The following is a 7,532-nucleotide window of genomic DNA, read 5'->3' on the forward strand; positions in this document are numbered from 1 at the left end:
TCTTGATTCTGTGGAAACTAATGTGTACACTCACCATATAACACAAAGTAACTAACTTTCGCAGGTCACAATCTGACGTCTATAACCAGACTTAAATTTTCTAGAAAAAGTTGTATTTTACTCGTTGATATTGGAGCATAATTGTAAGAAAGAATTGGCCATGCTTGTGCACGGATAATAGTGCAATAGCATTTTATGTGATATCAATGTCTATAGCTAAATTGCATTCGCGTTACATGTTGCTTTGTTGCATTGTACTTATTAGTGGCTTATTCTTGTTATTAAAGTAATTGTTTTCTGCCTTTGTACCTTCACGTTATGCTCTATTATTTGTTCACCCATTTCTAGACTGGTTCACAGTTCTTCCGTATAATTAGTACCGTGTGTCCTTAATGCAAGTATAACAAGTGTGCCATGTACAAACAATGTCCTATGCACTGTAAGGACTTTTGGCGGTTAAGAGAACCGAAACTAAACTTGCAGAATGGTGAGAGCGGACAGACACTGATTTTTTTCTGTAAATTGCTAAATTTGTCAAATGACGAATGAATTAAAGTATTTTAGATTTCTTTGTTGTTGTTGTTGTTGTGGGGTTTAACGCCATTTTTCAGCACGATAGGCTATACATGGCGGCCAGTATTAATGGTGGAGGAAGAACCCGGAAAACCCCGGAAAGAACCACCGACCCACGAGAAGCTACTGGCAAGCTTTCTCACATGCCCACATTGGCTGAATCTTAAGACTCGAACCGCCGCAGACAGAGGTGAGATGGCAGTGATCCGTAACGAAGAGTGCTTTAGACCACTCGGCCACTCGGGGCCCCGATTTCTTTGGTTCAAATGCTACATACAATGATTACACAATGCATTTGTTACTACGTAATTTACTGAAAGTATTATGACAGGGCAAATTGTTGAACATCACATAACTAGTGGGACTGAAATTTACATATAACAGTGGGATGATACGTTAGTTATACACATTTATTTTTACACCTTTAGAGTATTATCCTGGTGAATATAGGTTGGATAAATAAGTTGTATTCTAAAATTAAATACATTTAATTGGATGTTGCTGTGCTTGGAGTTCAATATGAAGTTTTCTTAAAAATAAGTTTTGGTGAAGTATAAAATAAGTTAAGACGAAATCATTGTTGAAAATGTGTCTTCATATAGACTTAGAATTAGTTGTATAAGCTGCTCATCTCTGGTTTATTCCAATTTCACTGTAGCTGTTCTCTGTCCTTTCGCCTTTATCCTTTTTTCTTTCTTTTTTTTTTCTTCTTTTTCTCCCCAACTTCACTCCTGTTTCGCCTCCCTTCGGCCCTTAAACTTTGTGTGGGTAGGTGGATATTTAAGCATGGAAATACATATAAGCCTGGATACGTCAGTGCGTATGTACATCTAAGAATACTTCTGCGAATATGTCTAAACAGCTATTTTCTGTCGGTTATTCTACTGGGAATAGAAGATTGCTCTCCTCTCGTTATCAGATTTTACTGTCGGTACTGAAACAGATACAAAGGTTATTAGTCGGCCCAAGCGTGGCAGACTAAAACATGACTAGATTCATAAACTTAATGTGCTTCCTACTGGAAAAGTCATCACTTCGCATTGATACACGAGACTTAGAAAATCTGCTCTTGTCTCAATTACACAAATGAATGAATGAAATTAACTACCTGCTTGGCGTTACGTTCCGTGAATAAACACATTCAAGTCTAGCGTACATGAAATTACACTGCATGGTTAACAACGTTTAATTTCAGTCAAAATTTTCTCAAGTCTTTATCATACGTGAAATTACCTGGGATCGGTGAATTCACACGGATTCTCGAAAATTCATATGAACTAAAGTAATACATGAAATCATATAGCCTAATTACTATAAAACAAGACGAAAATTTCAAATAATTCGACGACCTTGTATAAAGAAGATCACACACACACACACTCCTACATCCAGTAACACAGCATATGGTCACATGTACCGTGATCGAATATATCAGGTTAAGAAGCTGATTATATATATAAAAAATCTTACCGTCAAGATTTACTGGCATATCCAGTGGAGCTAAGTTGATGTGCTGGTATAATTTGATCAGGTAGTCGTCTGGAACCAGTGAGATGCATCCTGTTTATGTTTCTACCTTGTTGTAAATGGTTGAACAGCTGATGCCCCAAATCCAGTAAATGAAGGGAGCATTCTTTATCGATAACCTGATCCTTTCATGGACGATACTCTTCTCTGTATTCCCTCTCTCATTTACCTATTCTTCCGATGTTAATGTGATAGGGAAATGTATTTTTATTGCAGAAAGCAAATTTGTAAGTAAATTATGTTTCTCGGGATACTAATCCAAACATATTATTTAACAACTCTCCCACTCACCCTGCCATGCAAGCATTCTCATTGGTATTTCACTCAGCATAAAAGCTAGTGAAAACAGATGGTGGCTAGGTTAGCTAATGGGCAAGGGTTATTGCCATTTACAAGAGATAGAAGTTGTTAACAGAAATTGTTATTTATATATTTTGGTCACTACTTGAAATTTATTAGTGGAAACATACAGTCACTATAAATGTATTGTTTAAAAAACAATGTTAAGTTATCAATATATTTCATTTTCTCTTTGCCCTTTTCCGTCTAAAGTTGACATGAAATTATTTTCACAACACATGTACGTACTCTTTATCCTAACAGTACAGATAACATATATCACCTGTATGTCTTTCAGAGTTTAGGTGTCCAAATATTGGACAAAAACTTGAAACCCGTGAAACGCGTCTTCCCCAGACCTAGTGGATTTACGGGTATAATTCACATGACAGTGGACAGGGCTAGTACACGTACAACGTGGCAATCGTTTGTTCAAAAGAGGTTTCGTAACTGTAAATTGACCGTGTGTCGGAATGGACAAGGTGTTTTTGAGAGATGTGTCAGTGAAGATCAATACACAATCAGTAAGCTACTCGAAGAAAAAAGAAAAAAAAACATCTGAAAGAACCCGGATGTTACATGGAGGTAGAGGGAAAAGGTACCATTTTTATTGGTTAAATATATTATGTAAAGAATTATATTGTTCTATGAATGCTTTAGTTGTTTCATCAAGTTATGCTAGAAAAATGAAATTGCCATTTGCTTGGAAGTTTATGCTTTAATGCTTGGATATTGTGATATTCTTTTTCATATGTGTGTCTTTAGCTTATCTAAATCCCCAGTTGTAAATTAACCAAACTTGGTAGATTCGTTGAGAAACCGAAACCGGTAGCAAGAAGTATATAATTATTGGTCCTTGTGATGAGGTGAAAGGTGTTATAGACAAATATACAGCAAGTTCCTTTAATGTTATGAGTATCTGGTCTTGGTGTTTGTGACTAACAGTTTTCACATGTCTTGGTTTTTAAATGGTATACATAATTATTTTTGATTGAGGAAAAAAGGTTTCTGTTCTCCATAAAAAGATTATTGTTCATAAGGTCCTTACATTTTTTTTTCATATTGACAATTAGTATTCATGAAATCTATGGAATAATAATAATAATAATGACGACTTTGTATAGCGCCTAATCTTTAGAAGCTGTAAGCGATTTACAACATTAGACAACAATTTTAAGATAAAAAACATATAATATTATTAACAACTTTAAGATAAAAAACATAATATTATTACAAAAACAAGCATCATGAAATTAGAAGAAAAAACATGCTGAGAATATTTCAGGTAGGAAACATTATTAGATCTTTAAGTTTGTTCTTGCAGTCGAAATAAGTGAGTTTTGAGAGCCCTCTTGAACTAGTGATGATGAGAATAAAACATGAAACTAGGGACTACGCATGAGTCATTAAATTATCACTAGTGTCAGTTTTTATTTTATGATAAATTGTTTGAACAGATACATGTACACTATAACCATGATTATAGCAATGTGTATCAAGATTTATACATTTATCACAGCAATATGCTTATACTTAATCACACTTTGTAACAGTATGGCGTCATTTATAAATAATCTCCAGATTGAGTCTGGATTTTCCTCTCAGTACAACTTCTAGCTTAATATTTTATTACCACTAAAAGTATAGGTTGTGTATTTCATTCATGCCTCTTAGTTTTGCAGAGGGTGTGAAAATAGGGTTATGTTTTGACATTAAAACCAGAATACTTCTGAACTATGGGCCACAGATTTTTTTCAAAATTAAATTAACAAATAGTTCTACGTTGATGAAAAATTGAGGTATATTTATTTTGTAAAGATATATATGTACCTTTTTATGGAATCAATTTTACCACAAATGAAGAATGCTGCTTTCAAAATGATTTTTACATTTATTTATTTTGTAGGTGTTTCTTTATTTATTGTTGTAAAGTCAGTAGTAGTCTAATTTAGTAAGTCACCTTGTTTCATAAACATGACCCATTTAAGACCACGACTGATTACGAAATGGCTTAAGCTGTGATTTTATTTATCTGTGTACAAAAGTGGCTTTTAAATGGAATCCATTACAAGGAATATAGTATAGCATCCCTGACTGCAATGAATCACAGAATTAATTTGTTAGATATTATTACATTACAGAAATTACACTCAACTTAAGCTTGGACCTGAAACCTAGTGTGCAAGAGAAACAGTTGTAAGGAGAAATGTCTTAATGAAGTGTTTTTCACTGGAAGTACCTCCAAATTGGCATGTAAAGTGAAGCCACTCATATGCATAGAATCGGCAATTTTTTAATTATTACTATTGTTTCATTTTTTACTTACTTTGGGAGATTAATTTGAGTTGACCATAGAGAAAGAAGGATAACAGTTAGGGAATGTTTATCCATTATCAGGATAAGAAGCAAATGAGTGGTGGTACATGTATGTTTATGTGTGCCAGGTGGAATGGTTAGCAATAACTGCATGAAGTTGATTTGGCTACTTTGATGTAGATTACTGGTTGTAGCATATTAATGTATGACTATCATGATAATCGTTCTTTTAGATAGGGATTAGATTCAAAAGTGCTTCCTGGGGGAAAAATCCAATTCATTAACAAAGGTTGTTTGTTTTTTTTTGGGGGGGGGGTATCCAGTCTTTAAATCACGTATGGGACCAACATATACAGGAATTAGAAAATATGCCAAGCAAAATCGATTATGTTATTATAAAAAAAATATTCCAATGAGGGCACATAGCACCTGCGAATTCACTGATTTGCAAAGAAGATTCAAGCACATATCCAATACACATAAAGACAAGTTAGTGTTGTCTGTCGTAAACTTGTATACATCATTTTGAAAAGTGTAGATGAAGTTGGAGTTAATGAAATTGTACAAAATTTGTTCGTGGTCATTGCTGTTTCTAAGGTCCTAATCACTGCTTAAACACTCCTTTGTGTGTGATGCATTAATGGAAATAGTGTTATTGAACTAAATACACTTAAACGTTGTCTTGGCATTAACATTGTTGAAAGTTTTTTTATTTCTATTTCATTATTACACCATTAAATAAAATCACATTTTATACATGGTCAGACATAATACATTGCTTTACTAACATTTCTAAGTTTATATAACTTGAAAATTATGGTACAACTATTTTAGACCGGAGCTGAGCGATATTTCCATGGGTGGCACATATACTGCTGCATAGGAGGTATTTATCCATATCTGTCTTCAGTATACTTCAGCTAAACGACAGGATGTTTCAAAGGGGAATGTACAAACATCTGCAACAAAATCCAGCTTGCATTTGGACTTTTGAATCAAACTTCCATTCTCAGTTTCATGCAACGACGCTATATAGGAATGTCTGTCCTGCACTGCCATACAATGAAACTCCTTTCAGTGCAGCACCTGTGTTAACATTGAAATTAATGATATCTCCATTCATTGCATCAGATTTCCACGAGGCATCAACCGATTATCTAAAACATATTTTAACCAAAACATCATGTCCTGTTCTAATACACCTTGAAGCATCATTAACCTTAATTCCTTGAACATCTTTTGGTTCCATAACTGTAAGATACATTAAAATGTGGTTGCTTATTTCATTTCACAAAACATTTAGTGGAATGCATTTTGTTATGAAGTATTCAACACTCATTGATTAAAAAACAAATATGGCCAGAGATATTTTTCCCAGATGGACTCCAATTCTAGTCTGCTGTTCTACCCAAAGAATCAAGTGGTCAAACAACAATTCTTCATTCACAGATAAAGTGTCATGAGATATGATTTGGACAATCAATGCTAATGTCAGGGTAAAAAGCCTTCAAAATTACACAACAAATTGTCCGTGTAACAGTCAATAAATTCTAAACATTTGTTATTACAGGCAACAAAGATAATTTGTCACTAATCATTAATATTGTGAAAACATAGTCACAGGAAATACCATCAATAAAAAAATGAACACATTTCCCCAGTAATTACTAACACCAAAATAATCACAACACTGGATTGTATCATGTATGTTGGACATCTGCAAATGAAAGTTTATTCCATATATACATTTAAGCAAATATTTAACAATATCATCTGGAAATATGGAGGTTGGTGTTTCCTTTATGGTCCATCTAGACTGAAGTCGTCCCCTGAAAAAAATCACTGTTCATCAGAAGGGCTACCGAATGACACTTTAAGATGAAACCACTTCTCAATTTTGACTCAACATCACAATACTCCTCCACATCAAGAGCTGATCTAAATTTCATTGCCGCAATAAGGCCCCCCCCCCCATGAGATACTTAATTTAGAGATATGTCCAGTGTTGTACAGATAAATGAGAACTTATTAGTCAAAGCAAAATATTTCCAGTAAAAAAAAGCAAGTTATTATTCTTCACTAATGGAAAATACCTTGTAACAAATGCTGAAAGCTAATGATGCTGACAATCTGACCTAGACGTGGTTACTCAACACAGACGGCTGGAATAGCACATACATTTAAACTGAAACAAGCTTCGCTCGAAAAAGGTAAAAGACACTGATGCGTATAAGATGATAGTATTTCGAATATGACAGCACGTGATTAAAATCTCGTTTATGAGTTTAAATCTTTTTCGGTTCTGTAGTGAAAATGGAGCTGAAGATTGCGTTATTGAAGGAGCCGGAGATAATACCTTAGTAGATCTCGTTCTTGAGTTGAAACCTCGTTCGAATCTCGTTTGGTAATAAAGACGGAGATCAAAATTAAGCGGCGTTATTGTGGAAGGAGTCGGTGATTGTAGTTTGTAGACTGAGCTTCACACGCTTCTGGAGCCGTAAATTGTGATTTTTATTAGCAGAGCCGTAGATTTATTTTTTAAAGTGTTTTAGGAGCAGCCAACTGTAGAAGGTGCCGCTAATTGCTATAGGAACAGCTATATGTAGTTCACATCAAAATATAGGGAAAAAGTTTGATCACCGTCGGGTACCTGCGGCTTTCCGTAGTAAGTGGTGGATCATGCGTTCCGTTTAGGGACAATTTATCCAGCAATAGCACAGGCACTTGATTCTGCGGAAACTAATGTGTACACTCACCATACAACACACGGTAACTAA

General features: G+C 34.5%; 1 long non-coding RNA gene across 1 annotated transcript; it reads right to left on the reverse strand.

The window, feature by feature from the left end:
* Window positions 1–965: 965 nt before the first annotated feature.
* On the reverse strand, window positions 966–3,195 carry LOC149793939 (uncharacterized). The gene is made up of 2 exons (XR_016422909.1): window positions 2,044–3,195; window positions 966–1,507 (listed from the first exon to the last, which is right to left on the reverse strand). It is a non-coding gene; the product is annotated as an uncharacterized LOC149793939 (long non-coding RNA).
* Window positions 3,196–7,532: the final 4,337 nt, after the last annotated feature.

The sequence above is a fragment of the Sinohyriopsis cumingii genome, chromosome 8 (genome assembly GCF_028554795.1).
Source record: "Sinohyriopsis cumingii isolate HCF-2022 chromosome 8, ASM2855479v2, whole genome shotgun sequence".
Lineage (NCBI taxonomy): Eukaryota > Metazoa > Mollusca > Bivalvia > Unionida > Unionidae > Sinohyriopsis > Sinohyriopsis cumingii.